The sequence below is a fragment of the Artemia sp. Qi Xiang Cuo genome, chromosome 13, assembly GCF_049724085.1.
Source record: "Artemia sp. Qi Xiang Cuo chromosome 13, ASM4972408v1, whole genome shotgun sequence".
Taxonomy (NCBI): Eukaryota; Metazoa; Arthropoda; class Branchiopoda; order Anostraca; family Artemiidae; genus Artemia; species Artemia sp. Qi Xiang Cuo.
This window is the reverse complement of record NC_142806.1, coordinates 34,496,039-34,515,277: the sequence shown is the minus strand read 5'-3', so window position 1 is coordinate 34,515,277 and position 19,239 is coordinate 34,496,039. Positions and strand designations below refer to the sequence as shown.

Genomic DNA, 19,239 nt, shown 5'->3' with positions numbered 1-19,239 from the left:
GATGAATCGATGAAAAACAAAGTGCTAGCAAACGTTACTAGCCTTGATCAAACAGTCAATGAACCAAATAATAGCAAAGATGAAATGCATATTGAACATGTGGATAACCCCCCAGTAAAAATGTGTTCACATGATAGTGTTATTGTAGCAGTGAGTGCTGACAAGTAGAAGTATTTGAACTATGAAACAAGTACATGTGGTAGCACTGTCGGAAACGTATGCGTGCGTTGTCATGACGGTGAGAGTATAGATTTATTTGGACTACCTAAGAATTTCCATTATACACATTCTGGATAAGAGAAAGTATCATTTCCAGAGATTATCGCACTAAAAGAAAATGCCAACATAAAAATAAACGTCGATGATAGAGGACAGTTCCTTGCTACTGTTGCTGGTAACACATTATCTTCTGATACATCCTATCGTCAGCTTTCAGGTATTAGCATTCGACGAAAGGTCAAAAGAAGAAGAAATGCCTACTCTTCTACTAATATCATAAACCATATCTTGTCTACGTGCCGGAACTGTTACCTATGTAAAAATAATGTGATAATAGACAGTGAAATTTTCAGAAAAATAAAAAAGGCACTGGCAGAAAATATCACTAAGGAATATAAAGATGAATCAACGAAAAACAAAGTGCCAGCAAACTTTACTACCATCATTGATCAAACATTCAATGAACCAAATAATACCAAAGACGAAACGCATATTGAACCTGTCGGTAACACACCAGTAAAAATTGTGTATGACTCAAAATGAAATAATGATTATTCCACTGATTACGAGCTAAGAGAAGACAATAGCTACAATATCAAGAGAGAACATGGTGAACTGTTTTATGGAATAGATTAAAAATTTTAAATGTCATTCATTGATATTAATAATGTATAATAGTATATCTACTATGTATCACATTAATACCCTACATGTCATTATCTCATTAAAAATTTGTTATCTATTACTTTGTTATATTCCCATTATTTCTGGGTAGAGTGGCGCGCCACTCTAAGTGAACCTAGATTAACCCAACTTTTTGCCTGCTCTCTCACTATGACTGTGTGTCTGAGCGGGTTTGCTGCCATCTATAATCGATCTTACCTAAGTTCAACGTAACGATGCATAAAGTCATTGGCCCAAAAAATAGGTGTTGCCTCAGAAACCAGTCTGTTTGCTTCTCCCCGTGCCTGTCTTTGGCAGTTTGTACGTCTGAATCTATACTCTCGCTATCTTTGCATGTGTGTCTGGGCGGGTGTTTGCTTGTCCCAGTGCCAGTTTTTGTTGGTTTTTAAGTCTGAATTTATTTGTGTGTCTGGGCGGGTGTTTGCCTGTTCTCATGTTTGTCTTTGTCGGTTTCTATGTCCGAATCTATATATTTATATATGTTTTTGTCTCTCTCACTTCCATTGCGTGTGTGTCTGGGCGGGTGTTTGCTTATCTCAGCGCCACTCTAAGTGAACCTAGATTAATCCAACTTTTTGCATGTCTCTCTCACTATGACTGTGTGTCTGAGCGGGTGTGCTGCCATCTATAATCGATCTAACCTAAATTCAACGTAACGATGCATAAAGTCATTGGCCCAGAAAATAGGTGTTGCCTCAGAAACCATTCTGTTTGCTTCTTCCCGTGCCTGTCTTTGTCGGTCTGTGCGTCTTAAACTTTACTCCCGGTATCTTTACATGTGTGTCTGGTTGGGTCTTTGCTCGTCCAAGTGCCGGTTATTCTCGGGTTTTATTCCTGAATCTATGTGTTTGTATGTGTTTTTTTTGTCTCTCTCTCATTGCGTGTGTGAATTGGCGGGTATTTGTCTGTTCTCATGTTTGTCTTTGTCGGTTTCTATATCCCAATCTATATATTTGTATTTGTTTTTGTCTCTCTCACTTCCATTGCGTGTGTGTCTGGGCGGGTTTTTGCTTATCTCAGTGCCTTTCTTTGTCGGTTTGCATGTCTGAATATATATATTTGTACTTGTTTTTGTCTCTTTCGCTCTTTTTAATTGTATGTCTGGGCGGGTGTTTGCTTGTCCCAGTGCCGGTCTTTGTCGGTTTGTATGTCTTAATCTATGTATATATAAGTGTTTTTGTTTCTCTAACTATCTTTGCCTATGTGTTTGGGCTGATTTTTGCTTCTCTCAGTGCCTGTCTTTGTCGGTTTGTATCTCTTAATCTATGTATTTGTATGTGTTTTTGTCTCTCTCACTGTCTTTGCCCGTGTATCTGGGTGGGTGTTTGCTTCTCCCAATGTTTGTCTTTGTCGGTTTGTACGCCTGAATCTATACTCTCACTCTTTTTGCCTATTTGCCTGGGCAGGTGCTTGCGTGTCCCAGTGCCTGTCTTTGTTGGCTTTTACGTCTGAATCTATGTGTTTGTATGTGTTTTTTGTCTCTCTCTTTGCTTATGTGTCTGGGTGGGTGATGGCTGTTTTCATGTTTGTCTTAGTCGGTTTCTATGTCCGAATCTATATTTTTCAATTTTTTTGGTCTCGCACACTTCCATTGGTTGTGTGTCTGGGCGGGCGCTTATCTCAGTGCCTGTCTTTGTCGGTTGGTATGTCTGAATCTATATTGTTGTATTTGTTTTGGTCTCTCTCGCTCGTTTCCAGTGCTTTTATGTTTGTGTGGGTATTTGGTTGTCTCAATGTCTATCTTTTTCGGTTTGTATGTCTTAATCTATATATTTGTATGTGTTTTTATCTCTCTCTCTCCTTAGCTGTGAGTTTGGGCTGGTGTTTGCTTGTCTCAGTGCCTGTCTTTGTCGGTTTGTATGTCCTAATCTATGTATTTGTATACGTTTTTGTATCTCTCATTTTCTATGCATGTGTATCTGGGTGGGTGTTTGCTTCTCCCAGTGCGTGTCTCTGTCGATTTGTACGTCTGAATCTATACTCTTACTCTCTTTGCCTGTGTGTCTGGGTGGGTGTGTGCTTGTCCCAGTGTCTGCCTTTGTCGGTTTGTATGTCTGAATCTATATTGTTGTATTTGTTTTTTGTCTCTCTCACTCTCTGTGCCTATGTGACTGGGCAGGTGTTTGCTTATCTCAGTACCTGTCTTTGGTGGTTTTTACGTCTGGATCTATATATTTGTATGTGTTTTTGTCTCTCTCACTGCCTTTGCCTCTGTGTCTGGGCGGGTGTTTACTTATCTCGGTGCCTGTCACTATTCGTTTTTATATCTGAATCTATATATTTGTATATGTTTTTGTCTCTCCCACTCTCTTTGCCTACGTGTTTGTGCAGAGGTTTAATTATTACAGTGACTGTCACTGCCGATTTGTATGTCTGAATCAATGAATTTTTATGCGTTTTTGACTCTCTCACTCTCTTTGCTTGTGTATCTGGGTGGGTGTTTGCTTCTCTCTCAGTGTCTGTCATTGTCGGTTTTTACGTCTGAATCCATAGTCTCACTCTCATTGCTTGTGAATCTGGGTGGATGTTTGCTTCTCTCAGTGTCTGTCTTTGTCGTTTTGTATGTCTTAATCTATGTATTTCTGTGTTTTTTGTCTCTCTAACTTCCATTGCTTATGTGTCTCGGCGGGTGTTTTATTGTCCCAGTGCCTATCTTTGTCGGTTTATATGTCTGAATCTATAAAGTTGTATTTTTTTTATCTCTCTCACTCTCTTTGCCTATGTGTCTGGGCGGGTGTTTACTTATCTCAGTGCCTGTCTTTGAAGGTTTGTATGTCTGAATCTATATATTTATGTTTTTGTCTCTCTCACTTCCTTTGCTTTTATGTTTGAGCGGGTATTGACATATGTAAGTGCCCGCCTCTGCTGGTTTGCGTATCTGGATATCATAAATATGCATGTGTTTTTATCTTTTCCTCCCTTTGGCATACACTCTTGGATAGAGTGTTGTATTATTCTTTACCTGTCTTTGCCAATTTTTTTGTCTGAATCTATGTATATGTCTGAATCTATATAGTTTTTTTTGTTTTTGTCTCTCTCACTCTCTGTGCCTGTGTCTGGGCGGGTGTTTGCTTATCTCAATGCCTGTCTTTGTTGGTTTGTATGCCTGAATCTATATATTTATATGTGTTTTTATCCCTCTCACTCTCTTTGCCTGTGTCTGGGTAGGTGTTTGCTTATCTCAGTGCCTGTCTTTGTCGGTTTGTGTGTCTGAATCTATATGTTTGTATTTGTTTTTATATCTTTGATTCTCTTAGGCTCTGTATCTGGGTGGATGTTTGATTCCCCCAGTGTTTGTCTTTGTCGGTTTTTACGTCTGAATCCAAACTTTTGCTTTTATCGTTTGTGAATGTGGGGGAGTGTTTGCTTTTCGCAGTTTCTGTTTTGGTCGGTTTTTTACGTCTGGTTCTATACACTCATTCTTCTGGCCTTTGCTTCCGGGCGGATTTGTGGTTATCCCAGTGCCTATCTTTGTCGGATTGTATGCATGAATATATATATTTGTATGTGTTTTTGTCTCTCTCACCCTGTTTGCTTGTGTATCTGGGTGGGTATTTGCTTCTCCCAATATTTGGCTTTGTCGGTTCGTACATCTGAATCTATACTCTCACTTTCTTTGGCTATGTGTCTGGGCGTGTGTTTGCTTCCCCGCCATGCCTGTCTTTGTCGGTTTGTTTGTCGGAATCTATATATGTATTTTTGTTTTTGTCTCTCTCTCTCTTTAGCATACCCTAGAAATAATGGGAACATAACAAAGTAATAGATAACATATTTTTATGAAATAATGACATGTAGGATATTAATATAATATATGGTAGATATATTATTATATATTATTAATATCAATGAACAACTTTTGACATTTTGAATCTGTTCCATAAAATAGTTCACCAAGTTCTCTCTTGATATTGTAGACTGTTTGATGAATGATGTTAGTAACGTTTGCTGGCACTTCGTTTTTCATCAATTCATCTTTATATTCCTTAGTGATATTTTCTGTCAGTGCCGTTTTGCAAGCAAATTGCTTTGTGAAAACCTTCATTCATGATAAAATAATGGACTATTCTTTTGCCTACATAAACTGATTGTTGTGTTTGTTCATTTATTATCTTAATATATTAAAAAAAAACGTCTTTAAAACATCCTATAAAACACTAGCTAAGCATACCTTAATGTTTAGTAATTAATTAATTTGAACTTACAAATAAGTAATTTAGATTATTAATTAAACTTAATTAATTAATTAATGACTTAGTTAATTAAGCAATTTGTAATAGTAGTCGTGAAACTAATTAATAATCACACTGGCTGAAAACGTTTTTATTTTTCTGACAATTTCACTGTCTATTATCACATTATTTTTACATAGGTAGCAGTTCCGGCATGTAGACAAGATATGGTTTATGATATTAGTAGAAGAGTAGGCCTTTCTTCTTCTTTTGATCTTTCGTCGAATGCTAATACCCGAAAGCTGACGATTGGATGTATCAGTACGTAATGTGTTACCACCAACACTAGCAAGGAGTTGTCCTCTATCATCAACGATTATTTTTATGTTGGCATTCTCTTTGAGTTCAATCATCTCTGGAAATGACTTTCGCAAATCCAGAATGTGAATAATTGAAATTCTTTGGTAGACCAAAGAAATCTAAACTCTCACCGTCATGACAACGCACGCATACGTTTCCGATAGTGCTACCACATGTACTTGTTTCATAGTTCAAATAGTTCTCCTTGTCAGCACTTTGTTTTTCATCGATTCATTTTTATATTTCTTAGTGATATTTTCAAACAATACCCTTTTTATTTTTTTGGCAATTTCGCTGTCTAATATCGCATTGTTTTCAAACAGTTAAGAGTTCTGCCCCGTAGACAAGATATAGTTTATGATATTAGTAGAAGAGCAAGCTTGTCATCTTTAGACCTTCAGCTTAATGGCAAAACCTGAGAGTAGACAGTAGGGTTTAACACGGAGTATATTAGTACCAAACGCACTAGCAAGAAGAAGTGCCTCTTTATCAACCATTATTTTTATGTTGACACTCTCTTTGAGTGCAATCATCTCAGGAGATTTCAATCTCGCATATTCACCATCATAAGAGTTGAATTTTTTTGGTACTCCAAAGAAATTTAATTCCTCACTGTCATGACAATGCATGCATACATTTCCGATAGTGCTACCACTTTCACTTGTTTCATAATTCAAATACCTCTCCTTGTCAGCATTCAATGTCACAATAACACTATCATGTGAACACACTTTTTTAAAATAGTTCATCTTCACTTTTTTAAAGATTTGAAATATGTGTTTATCGTTCCACTGCGTAAAAAAATACTAATTTAATACATGCAATTAACTAGGTAATGTCGATAACCGGCCATAGAGTACCAGTGGGAAAGTCAAATCGTGTCTCTGAGCAAGCGTCTAGAGTACGATTGGAATAGCCGTAAGCATATTTCATGTAATTTTAAGATACGTAAAAAAAAGTTGAATGATTTCGAAGAAAAAAAAATTCAATTAAAAAAAGTGCTACTACAAACATTATTTTTCTAATAGTTAAAGTCACGACTAACATTTCTACATCATTCTCATTTTGAATTTGGAGAATATTAAATGTAATTTTTTTGTTTTAAGTATGTTTCATGTCATTCTAAGAGATGTAAAAAAGAGGGTTGAAAAAAAATACCATGTTAAAAAAATCGAAAAAAAACATAAAAAAAATAAAAAAATGGGGGGAGGGGGCCAAAACGTGGAGGGGAGGGGGCCCCTTGGTGGTTGGAGGTATGGTAAGGCTTCTGAGGTTGAGGTCCTTGGTGTTTAGGGTCAATGGTGCTTACGGTCCTTGATGGTTCATACTCATAATCACCTCACTAATTGATTTCCAAGGATTTCTAAGGATTGTTCTGAATTTCTTTATTAACATTCTTTTCTTGGCATCTACATCTCTATTAGTATCAACTTTTTCGTATACTATAATGTTAGAGCATATTTTATATTGACAACACTGTTCAAACGGTAGTTGTATATTATACAGAACACATCGGAGAAGCAAAGGTAGGTCAACTCACAAGGTCATCTCATCGTTAATCGTTTCCATAAATTGATGCTATTCAAAATTTATAATAAATAGCCTATTAGTTAACAACCCCTTCGGGCGTACCTTAACTGGTAATTAGTTTAACCCTTTTTTACAACCTTCATACAATCCAATCAACAATTAAGATCATTTTCACCCCTATTATTCAATCACCAATCAAGATCATTCATTTGCAGAATTATGCCAGTATAATATCTTTTTCGCAAATAGAGTTATTTATCCCATATGCTATCATTAAACCTAGCGTCGAATGCTAATAGCCGAAAGCTTGGCTGTTGACCATTTTACAGAAAAGTCCAATAAACCTTTAAATACCTTATATCAATGTCTCTTGTATGCGTCAAATCTATTACTTATCTGAGCATATTCCTTGTATAGTTGATAGTAATTGGTCACATATGCTATCATCAAGCCTACTCTCGAATGCTAATAGTCGAAAGCTTGGCAGTTAACCATTTTACAGAAAAGTCCAATAAACCTTTTAATACACTAAAAATCCCCTCTTATATTTGAATCCAATTACTATTCAAGTTACCGTATATTCTTAAAAAAAATGGATGTTGGCTTAGAAACCTGTCTGGTAACTCATGCACCTTTTGTAGTAGTAGGTGAATGTCCTTAGTAAGGTGTGTAGGTGTGAAACTGCACACATATCCATGCCTCAGGCATGTGCAATTCCATGTGTAATTCGGATCAGCAACTAGGTTACTACTAGCAGTATCCCAAGAACGACCGAGGGCATTATGTTCAAACTTTTGAGGGGTTTAATTAGGGTATTCCTAAAATCGCTAGGTATTTCTCCTTTTTCAAACATCATATGCATAATCTTCAGTAGTTTATCTCTAACTTCATTACAACCATATTTAAAAACAAACTCAGTTTCTAAGCTATCAGCACCTCAGGCCTTATTATTTTTAATCATTTTAGTACTGTCACAATTCTTCCTCACAAAATAAAAATCGGGGCTACTTCTGCTCTTAAAATTTAACCAAATCAAAATAGCGTAAGTGTATCCAAGCTATCAAAGAAAGTAAGCAGATTTTTTGCGAATGGTATCAATTTTTCCATTTAAGGTCAACTAGAGGAGATATGAAACTAAATTAAACAGTACCATTTGTGTCCAGATTTTTAAAATGGTGTATGTTGTTAAAAATTGCTGAATATTTTTCTCCAGCATACAAATAGCAGACCAAACTATAAAGTCTTAAAAAAAGAAAAGATTTAAAGTATTATTTTCTTTTTCCCTGAAAAGACTATGTCAATATAAAACGAACAGAAATTAATTAAAAAAAACTTTTTCCACAAAGTAAGTTTTTCAAAGAAAAGTAAAGAACTCCATTAAACAAAAAACGAGCAAAAATAAAATCAAATAATCTACCAAGCATGAAACAACCACAAATCAGCATCGATAAATAAATGACTACGTTTACAACTACGAGGTTTACAACTACGGGAACAGCAAACTGAAAACCAGATGTAAAATAGATGTTCTAAACATTTCGATTTGGAATTAAAATAAAATGGAATTAAGATATCGGCAAATAAATCTTCATTGAAACTTTGACTGTTATTCCATATTTATGTCAATTTTAAGTGCAAAGTAAAGAAAATGTACGATCGAATTAAACTACTGAATAAAAATTAATACGGAAAATTCTTCCCCTAGAAAACAGCACATGTACATTTTCATAATTTTAAGGTTAATTATGACCATAGGTTTACAAGGGTAGAAATTTAGAATATAATTTAACTATTGGAAAGGCATTAGTATGAAAGATATAATATCTTGGCTCATAATTTTCAGAATTTTTCTTCTTATATTTTCTGTCCGTTTTTAAGTTTTGATGTTGCTCCTTACTTTCAGTTGAAAAAAATTTTTTTATAATTTAATTTCTGATCGCGGGGGGTTGGGCACTGTTGAAGTTTTTTTCACGTAAAAATACCCTCCACCTCTTCCAAAGAAAATTTCTTCCCTAAGACAATTCCATTTCTTTCGACCTTTGGAGGGTGTTTATGCATTTTTTTCGATAATAAGGCAATTATCTCATATTCATAGCTTTTGACTGACAACTATAAAGTTAATGAATCCTAAAGGTGTTGGAAACAGCCTCTATTTTCTGTCCGTTTTTAAGTTTTGATGTTGCTTTTTACTTTCAGTTGAAAAAACTTTTTTTTATAACTTAATTTCTGATCGCGGGGGGTTGGGCACGGTTGAAGTTGTTTTTACGTGAAAATACCCTCCACCTCTTCCATGGAAAATTCCCCCCACAAGAAAATCCCATTCCTGTCGACTTTTGGAAGGTGTTTATCCATTTTTTTCGATAATCAGACAATTTTCTCAAACTCATAGCTTTTGACTGGCAACACTAAAGTTAATGAATCCTAAATGTTTTGGAAACAGCCTCTATTTTCTGTCCGTTTTTAAGTTTTGATGTTGCTCCTTCCAGTGGGGGGATCCTTGCTCGTAATTGCTAATCACCTTAACCCTTTTATCCATCGTCAAGTACATGCTCCAAAAATATTTTATTCAGAGATTTCACGTTAAAAAATTATCCAATCGCTAATTACCCCTTTTTGCGAATGTCAATCAAACGCCAAGGAACGTAATCTCCCCAAACACGTCAAACTGTTTCCACAGACTTCAAAAATGGAACTGTGGATAACACATGGGTGATTGACAGCTTTCCCTAAAAAACCATTCCTAAATACGCGATTTGACAATCTCCAGTTTTTTCATTGTGCAATTCTTATCAAAAACGTGCACGTGAACAAAAGAAAAAACCTGTCTGGTAATCTGCCATGGAACGTAAAGTCCCCAAATAGCACAGGAAGGAACGTAAAGGCCCCAAATTCATTATTAGCATTCTACTTGTATCTGTTATATCTCATCAGGTTTCCTGAGACCCAACAACCCCAACTTGTAGATTTCCTTATAATAATAGTTTAGAGACCTCAATCCAAACAAAATGCAATAAAAGGCGTCTGGACCCCAAAAAGGCAAAATATATTATGGAAACGTGAAAATTAGTTCTTACTTCCTACCAAAATTAGTAACATACGATAGACGATTTCGTCCATAAAACAGAATTATAGGGACTATCCACCAAAAGAGATAGGATCAAGCATGAACCGCGAAATGATAGAAATAGTGCACACAAGTCTAACTTACCATCATAGCCTATTGACATCCAATAACTCGTAAGCAAAGAATTTAGGGACCTCTTCCGATAAAGGGGTCAGAAAGGGTACATGCCCAAAAAAGGTAAACCTAGGACACAATCTTTTACTTCCTATCAAGTTTTGTAGAGATCCAATGACCCTTTTTGCTAAGTTTCCAGATGACAAGAATTTATAGACCAATCCCTTTCGAAAATTGAGCTGGGTCCATAGCCCCAAAAGGTATAGCTAGGACACTAATTCTTAACGAAAGGTTGCTCACTCTGCGCTGTCTAGTGTGCACCATATTTTGAAGCGCAAACTGTCTCACCGGGCGTGGCACACTAGAGGTCACATGTAAGCAAACTTCCCCCATGCCAAGCCTCCTCGTGCCGCACTTCCACCACACTTGGTACGCACTCTATGGCGTACTCACTTAAAGTGGACAACCCTTCACTCTAACTTCCCAAAAAGTTTGGCTGATATCTCACCACCCATCAGGCATGTGGCCCGATGACATGAATTTAGATACACCGTAGTTATCCTTCCCGCAGAAGACGGGTTGTAGGCAGATGCCCACTCTATGGCAGAATTTGCTGGGACAAGAATTTGAGGACCCCCCCCTCCAAAGAAAGTTGGTATGGTTGTGGACCCCCCAAAAAGACAACTAAGAGAGCCACTCCTAGATATCTTAAAGATTGGGAGACAACTAGTGACTTCCTCTGCTAAATGCCCTGATGACAAGAATTTAGCGACGGCCTCCTCTTCTTCTCACAGAGGTTTGCTCTTATCTCAACACACAGACAGATGCAACTAGGGTAGTTGCTCGTACTCCTTATAAAGTTTAATTGGGATTTTCTAAGATACATCTATTTGACAGCCCTTTCTGGTAAATGTGCTGATGAGAAGATTATGAAAAAACCTCTCCACTAGCCCCACCTGTGACAGGATCGCAGCAGCCATCACTTCAGTCTAGTTCAAGCTTTATGCATACTAAATTAAAAAAAACAAACAAGTTTTTTCAACTAAAAGTAAGGAGCAACATCAAAACTTAAAACGAACAGAAATTATTACGTGCATGAAGAGGATTGTCCCATCCTCAACACCTTGCTTTTTACGCCAAAGTTTTTTAGTACTTTCAAAACAGGTTCCTACTTTTCTAATGAAACAACCCTTGTGTTTCAGGAGTCGTTCTTAAAGAATTGGGACAAAATTAAAACTTTAGGGTAAAGAGCGAGGTGCGGAAGAGGGGGCAATCCCCTTCATACACGTAATAATTTCTGTTCGTTTTAAGTTTTAATGTTGCTCCTTACTTTCTGTTGAATTTTTTTTTATTATCATTTAATTTCTGATCGTTTTTATGAAATGGCAGGAAATCTGGCCCCACCTCCACGGAGAAATCCCCTTCCCCACGGAAATATCCTCTAGACAATTCAATCCCAGTGAAAATTTACCCCAGACAATTACCCTTAACAACTCCACGCGTAAAATTGAGACGGAAAAGAAAAAGTAAGACATTTATAAAGAATTAATAAAAAAAAAAAATTTCCACAACATAAGTTTTTCAAAGAAAAGTAAAGAACTCCATAAAACAAAAAATGAGCAAAATTAAAATTAAATAATCTACCAATCGTGAAACTACCACAAATCAGCATCGATGAATAAATGAAACCCAAAACGAACAGAAATTACAATAAATAACCGAGTCAAACTCAAAACAAGCAGAAATTAATATAAGTTGGGCTCAAAACCGCTATGCCTTACTAAGACCAGAACATAATTTGCGCTTTACTGAAAAAAATACAAATGAGTGTGCATTGTCAGTTTAACATATATTTACTGATATTTAGCAATCAAAACGTTAATATCATTTGATTGATTAAAGTTATGAAAGTAAAAAGATTTATATTTTTTTCCGCATATTGTTCCGTATATGAGGAGGGCTGCCCCTTCCTTAAAACTCGTTCTTATGCTAAGGCCTGACTTTTTGTCACAATTCTTTGTGAAAGACTCCTCAAACACAAGGGCCGTTTAATTCGAATGAAAAGTGTTTTTGAAGAACTATGAGACTTTACCATAGATCTGATAGATATTTTTTTTGGTACTGGTGCATTATAACTAAACCACCGCTATACACGAAAGAAGTCAGGTTTTGTTAATGCTAATGAAATAAAATGAAAATATATCATTTTAGAAACAAATTTGGGCTATACATTTGCACACTAGTGGGGTGAGGGGTAAAGCATAGAATATATAAAATACGTAACATAACCTAACCTAGGTACCTCCCCCCCCCCTAAACCCCGAAAAATAATCGTTTAAATATTGTAAACTCAATCGGAAATCAGGCTTTGCAATCAATTTAGATAGCAAATACCTGTTTGACGGATCTCCCTGGCTGGTTTCCTTGTACAGTTTATACTAGTGGTTTAGTTATAGTGCAACAGTACCATTTACCGTGTTACCATTAAGTTTTTGCATCCAATTATTTTGAAATAATTTTTATCTTCATCCTCCAAACAATAGAATCATACAACAAAGTAACTGACTAGAATTTTACAGCACTTAGTCAATTAGCATTCAATAAAACGCTGATAACATATAATTAGTTGGTTTTTTCCTTCTTTTTTGATGTCAAGGTCTATAAATGTTTTTAGTTTTATAACTTTAATAAATCAAATAATATTAACATTTTGATTACTAAATATCAGTATAGGCTATATACATTAAACTGACAATGCACATTCATTTGCATTTTTTTCAGTGAAGTGCAAATTTTGTTATGACCTAGGGAAGGCATAGGGGTTTCGGGCCCAACTTATGTTAATTTCTGCTCGTTTTGATATTGACTCGGTTATTTATTGTAATTTCTGTTCGTTTAGGGTTTCATTTATTTATCAATGCCGATTTGTGGTAGTTTCACGCTTGGTAGATTAATTGATTCTATTTTTGCTCATTTTTTGTTTAATTGATTTGTTTACTTTTCTTTTAAAAACTTATTTGGTGGAAAAAGTTTTTTTTAATTAATTTCTGTTCGTTTTATAGTGACATAGTCTTTTCAGGGAAAAAGAAAATAATACTTTAAATCTTTTAATTATTTTTAAGAATTTATAGTTTGGCCTGCTATTTGTATGCTGGAGAAAATTTTTCAGCAATTTTTAACAACATACACCCTTTTAAAAATCTGGACACAAATAGTAGTGTTTAATTTAGTTTCATACCTCCTCTAGTTGACCTGAAATAGAAAACTTGATACCATTCACAAAAAAAATCTGTTTACTTTCTTTGATAGCTTGGATACACTTACGCTATTTTAATTTGGTTAAATTTTAATAGCAGAAGTAGCCCCGAAAGTTTGAACATAATACCCTCAGTCGTTCTTGGGATACTGCTGAGATGCCTTATTGAGAATTAGCATTAACACAGTGCATTTTGATTTAATCTAAAGGCAACATTTAGTTTTAAAAAATAATGGGCAAATGCGAGGTTGGGCGTGGGAGGGGGATTAGTTGCCCTTCAATCCCTTTCGACTATTAAAAAGGCCTTCAACCCTTTGTATTTTCAATCGGATGAGCCCTTTTCGAAATTCCCACGACAATTCCTTCAATGGAAGGTGCCCTGGTCTAAGCAATAATAACAACAAAAATAATACATTATGCCCACATCAATCTTTACCATGAAAATTTCAAGCTTTCCCATCACTTTCGTCTATTAAAAAGGGCACTAGGCCTTTCGATTTCCAATCGAGTGAGCCCTTTTTGAAACGACAAAGCTTTCTATAAACACTTTATATGCCCCCAGGGCATACATTACCACCTTTACCCTAAGGGCTATTAGGGTGGTTGCCATCCTCTTAGAACTTTCAAGAACTTTCTAATTTCCAGAACTTTCAACTACGTTAAACAAAATGGCTATCTCAAAATTTTGATTGGTTGTGTTTGTGGAAATGGTGGCCGTGAGAGGAGCATTAGTCGCTCTCCAATCACTTTCAACCATTAAAAATGGCACTAGCCCTTTCAATTTCCAGTCAAATGAGCCCCTTTGAAGTTTCTAAGACAACAATTTCAATAAAAACCTTATATGCCCCCAAGGGCATAACTTATAATCCTTGCCCTGTGGGCTGGGGGGGGGTATAATTCACAAAGATCTAATTTCCAGAACTTTCTACTACGTTGAACAAAATGGCTATCTGAAAATTTTGATTGGATGTGTTTGGGGGAATGGTGGGCATGAGAGGGGGTTAGTTACCCTCTAATCACTTTCGACAATTAAAAAGGGCACTAGCCCTCTCAATTTCCCATCGAATGAGGCCCTTTCGAAGTTTTACGACAACTATATCTATAAAAACCTTATATGCCCCCAGGGCATAACTTACAACCTTTGCCCTGGGGACTCTGGGGGGTTTGTCATCCTTAAATATATAATTTCCAGACTTTTGACTACGTTGAACAAAATGGCTATCTCTAAACTTTGATTGAATTTTTTTGGTGAAATGGTGGGCCTGAGCAGGGGTTAATTACTCTCCACTCACTTTCGATTATTAAAAAGGGCAATTTCAATTTCCAATCAAATGATCCCTGTTTGAAATTTCTACAACAACTTTCTATATAAACCTTATATGTCCCCAGGGCATAACTTACAATCCTTGCACTGAGGGCTCTGAGGGGATTATTATCCTAAAATACCTAATTTACAGAGTTTTCAACTACGTTGAACAACAAAGGTATCTCAAACTTTTGATTGGATGAGTTTAGGATAATTGTGAACGTGAGAGGGGCGTTAGTCGCTATCCAATCACTTTCAAACTATTAAAAAAGGCACTAGCCCTTTCAATTTCCAATTGAGTGAGCCCTTTTGAAGTTTCTACGACAACACTTTCAATAAAAACCTTATATGCCCCCAGGGCATAACTTACAACCCTTGCCCTGAGGGCTGTGGTGGGGAGGGGTTGTCATCCTTAAAGACCTAATTTCCAAAACTTTCAGCTACGTTGAACAAAATGGCTATCTAAAAATTTTGATTGGATGTGTTTGGGGTAAAGGTGGGCGTGAGAGGGGGGTTAGTTGCCCTCAAATCACTTTCGACTATTAAAAAGGGCACAAGCCCTTTGAATTTCCAATCGAATGAGCCTTTTTTCAAGTTTCTACGACAAAGATTTCATAAGAACCTTATATGCCCCCAGGGCATAACTTATAACCCTTGCCCTGAAGACTGTGGGGGGAGTGTCCTGCTCAAAGGTATAATATCCTGAAATTTGAACTTCGTCGAACAAAATGGCGATCTCAAAATTTTGATTGGATGTGTTTGGGGAAATGGTGGGCGTGGAAGGGGTGTTAGTTGCCTTCCAATCACTTTCGACTATTAAAAAGGGCACTGGCCATTTCAATTTCCAATCGAATTAGCCCTTTTTGAAGTTTCGACGACAACGCGTTCTATGAAAACCTTATATGCCCCCAGAGCATAACTTAAAACCCTTGCCCTGAGGGCTGTGGGGGGGGCGGTGTCCTCCTCAAAGACCTGATTTCCAGAACTTAAAACTACGTTGAACAAAATTGCTATCTCAATATTTTGATTGGATGTATTTGGGGAAAAGGTGAGCATGAGAGGGGGGTTAGTTACCTTCCAATCACTTTCGACTATTAAAAAGGGCACTAGCCCTTTGAATTTCCAATCGAATGAGCCTTTTTTGAAATTTCTACGACAACGCCTTCTATAAAAACGTTATATACCCCCAGGGCATAACTTACAACCCTTGCCCTGGGGGCAGTGGGGGAGTGTCCTCCTCAAAAACAAGTTATATCTGAAAATCAACTACGCTGAACAAAATGGCTATCTCAAAATTTTGATTGGATGTTTGGGGTAATGAAGGGCGTGGGGGGGGGGTTGCCCTCCAATCACTTTCGACTATTAAAAAAGGCACGAGCCACTTTAATTCGCAATCGAATGAGCCCTTTTCGAAGTTTCTACGACAACTCCTTCGATACAAGGTGCCCTGGTATGGAAAAAAAATAATAATACATTGTGCCAACATCGTTCTTTATTTAGGTAGGGCGATTGCGCTGGCTATGATCTTGTATAGGAATTCTGGCAAATTCCCCCAGTGTATAATTTCCACTTACAAGTTCACCGCTGAAAACTTCCCTCCCCATAGAAAATTCCACCGTGGAGACCCCCAGCAAAATATTCGCCCCCCCCCCCACAATTGACAATAACAAATACTATGTGTAAAAAAGGGGAGATTTTGTGACTTAAAAACCTTTCCCCTGGGGCTATGGATCATGGTATGTCCAAAGGCATAGTTATTGGGCCTTTCAACTATGATGAGAAAAATGCCTATCTTAATATTTTGATCGGATGACTTTGGGAAAAAAGGGGCGTAGGAGTAGTATGCATCGTATGGATTTGCTTAGAAATATAGTAAATACTTTTGCTTAGACATATAGGAAATACTTTTGTTTAGACATATAGGAAATACTTTTGCTTAGACAAGGGATGAGATTGTATAATGCAATCAGACTGGTTTAGACACAGGTTTCTAAGCCAAAACTTTTGATTTTCACATTACGTATTCAAAAGGTTTATTGCACCTCCTTTAAGAAATACTGTTTTCAATCATACGGATAAATCAGGTTATCGTATAAAAAAGGTTTTTTACTACAGATACATTCAAGCCGCGCTTGTTTCTGACTCAAAAATAGTAAAACAGTAATAAGCTCTAGGTTGAAGGTACCTTGCATCATGTCTAGAATTGATTGGCATATGGCTTATATCATTTTGCGTAAAAGCTAACTCTATTTGCAAAAAGGGTATAGCATTTGCGAATTTGACGTTATGAACGATATTAATTTTTGATTGAATAATAGGGATGTGAGTGATCCTAATTAGTGATCGGATCGTAAGAAGGTGGAGAAAAAGGGTTAAACTGATTAGCAGTTAAGGTAACCCCGAAGGGCATGTTAACTCAGGCAATTTGTTATAAATTTGGAATAACATCAATCTATGAAAAGAGTTAATGATAATCGAGTGACATTGCGACTTTGTCTAGTTTCGCTTCTTAGCTACATTATTTATAATATTCGTGAGACATTTTAGTAGTTCTACTATTTTAAAATATATTCTAACGTTATACCGCATTAAAAAGTTGATACTAATAAAGATGTATTTGGCAAAAACATGATTTTCATAAGAATATTCAAAAGAACCCATAGAAATCCTTACACATCAATCAGTGAGGTATTTATGAGTACGAACCGTCAAGTATCATAAGCACCAATGACCCTAACCACCAGGGACCTCAACCCCCACAGGTCTCCTATCCCAGAACTCCAAGGGAGTCCCCTCCCCCCAACTTTTTGGCCCCCTCATTTTTTATACTTTTTTTGAAGTTTTTTTTTTTACATGATATATTTTTCAACTTTTTTTTACATCTCAGAATGATATGTAACATACTTTAAACATAAAAAATCACATTTAATATTTTCCAAATTCAAAATGAGAATGATATAGAAATGTTAGTCGTGACTTTTACTATTAGAAAAATATTGTTTGTAGTAGAACTTTTTTTTTGAACAAAATTTTTTTTGAACTTCGAAATTATTCAACTTTATTTTTTATTACGTATCTTAAAATGACATAAAATATGCTTACCGCTCTAACAATTGTACTCTATGCTTGTTCAGAGACTCGATGATGCTTTCCCACTGGTACTCTATGGCCGGTTATCGACACTACCTAGTTTATTGCATATATTAATTCAGTATTTTTTACACAGTGGAACGATAAACGCATAACTAATATCTATAAAAAAGTGAAGATGAAGCTTGTTAAGAAAGTGTGTTCACATGATAATGGTATTGTAGCATTGAATGCCGACAAGGAGAAGTATTTGAACTATTAAACAAGCACAAGTGGTAGCACTATTGGAAATATACGTGTGCATTGTCATGAAAGTAAGGAATTTAATTTCTTTAGAGTACCAAAAAAACCCAACTCTTATGATGGTGGATATGTGAGAGTGAGATATCCATAGATGATCGCACTCAAAAAGAATGCCAACATAAAAATAATAGTTTATGAAGAGGGGAATCTTCTTGCTAGTGCGTATGGTAAAATGCTACCTCTTGTTCCAGCCCATCGTCAGTTTTCGGGTAATAGCATTCAACGGAAGATCAAAAGAAGACAGGCATACTCTCCCACTAATATCATAAATCATAAGTTGTCTACGTGCCAGAACTGTTACCTCTGTAAAAATAGTGTGATAATAGACAGTGAAATTGCCAGAAAAATAAAAAGGGTATTTGCGGAAAATATCAGTAAGGAATATAAAAATGAATCAATGAAAAACAAAGTGCCAGCAAACATCACAAACATTGATCAAAAAATCAATGAACCAAATAATAGCAAAGATGAAATGCATATTGAATATATGGATGACCCCCAGTAGAAATGTGTTCACATGTTAGTGTTATTGTAGCATTGAATGCTGACAAGGAGAAGTATTTGAACTATGAAACAAGTACAAGTGGTAGCACTATCGGAAACGTATGCGTGCGTTGTCATGACACTAAGGAATTAAATTTCTTTGGAGTATCAAAACAATTCAATTATACAAATGGTGGATATGCGAAAGTATCATTTCCAGAGAAGTTAGTACTCAAAGAGAATGCCAACATAAAAATAACAGTTGATGAAGAGGGGTATCTTCTTGCTAGTGCTATAGGTAACATGCTACCTATTAATAGAACCTATTGTCATCTTTTAGGTATTAGCATTCAAATGAAAGCAAAGGGGAAAAGAAAGGCCTAATCTTCTATTAATATCATAAACCATATCTTGTCTAGGTGCCGAAACTGTTACCTGTGTAAAAATAATGATGTAATAGACAGTAAAATTGCCGGAAAAGTAAAAAGGGTATTGGTAGAAAATATCAGTAGGGAATATAAAGATGAATCAATGAAAAACAAACTGCCAGCAAACTTTAGTGCCATTGATCAAACAGTTAATGAATCAAATAATACCAAAGACGAAACGTATATTGAACCTGTCGGTGACACACCAGTAAATATTGTGTATGACTCAAAAT

At 36.1% G+C, this 19,239-nt stretch overlaps 1 protein-coding gene across 3 annotated transcripts in view; it reads right to left on the bottom strand.

The window, feature by feature from the left end:
• LOC148945224 (uncharacterized) overlaps positions 1 to 19,239 on the bottom strand; it is a 275,072-nt gene that overhangs the window by 78,588 nt on the left and 177,245 nt on the right. Inside the window, exon 1 of one of the 3 annotated variants that reach the window (XM_089098747.1) lies at positions 12,623 to 12,668. The exons of the other annotated variants lie outside the window; for them this stretch is intronic. The gene's annotated coding sequence lies outside the window, so the exon portion shown is untranslated. Of the gene's footprint in view, positions 1 to 12,622; positions 12,669 to 19,239 lie in introns of those variants that run through there. 3 annotated transcript variants of the gene reach the window in all.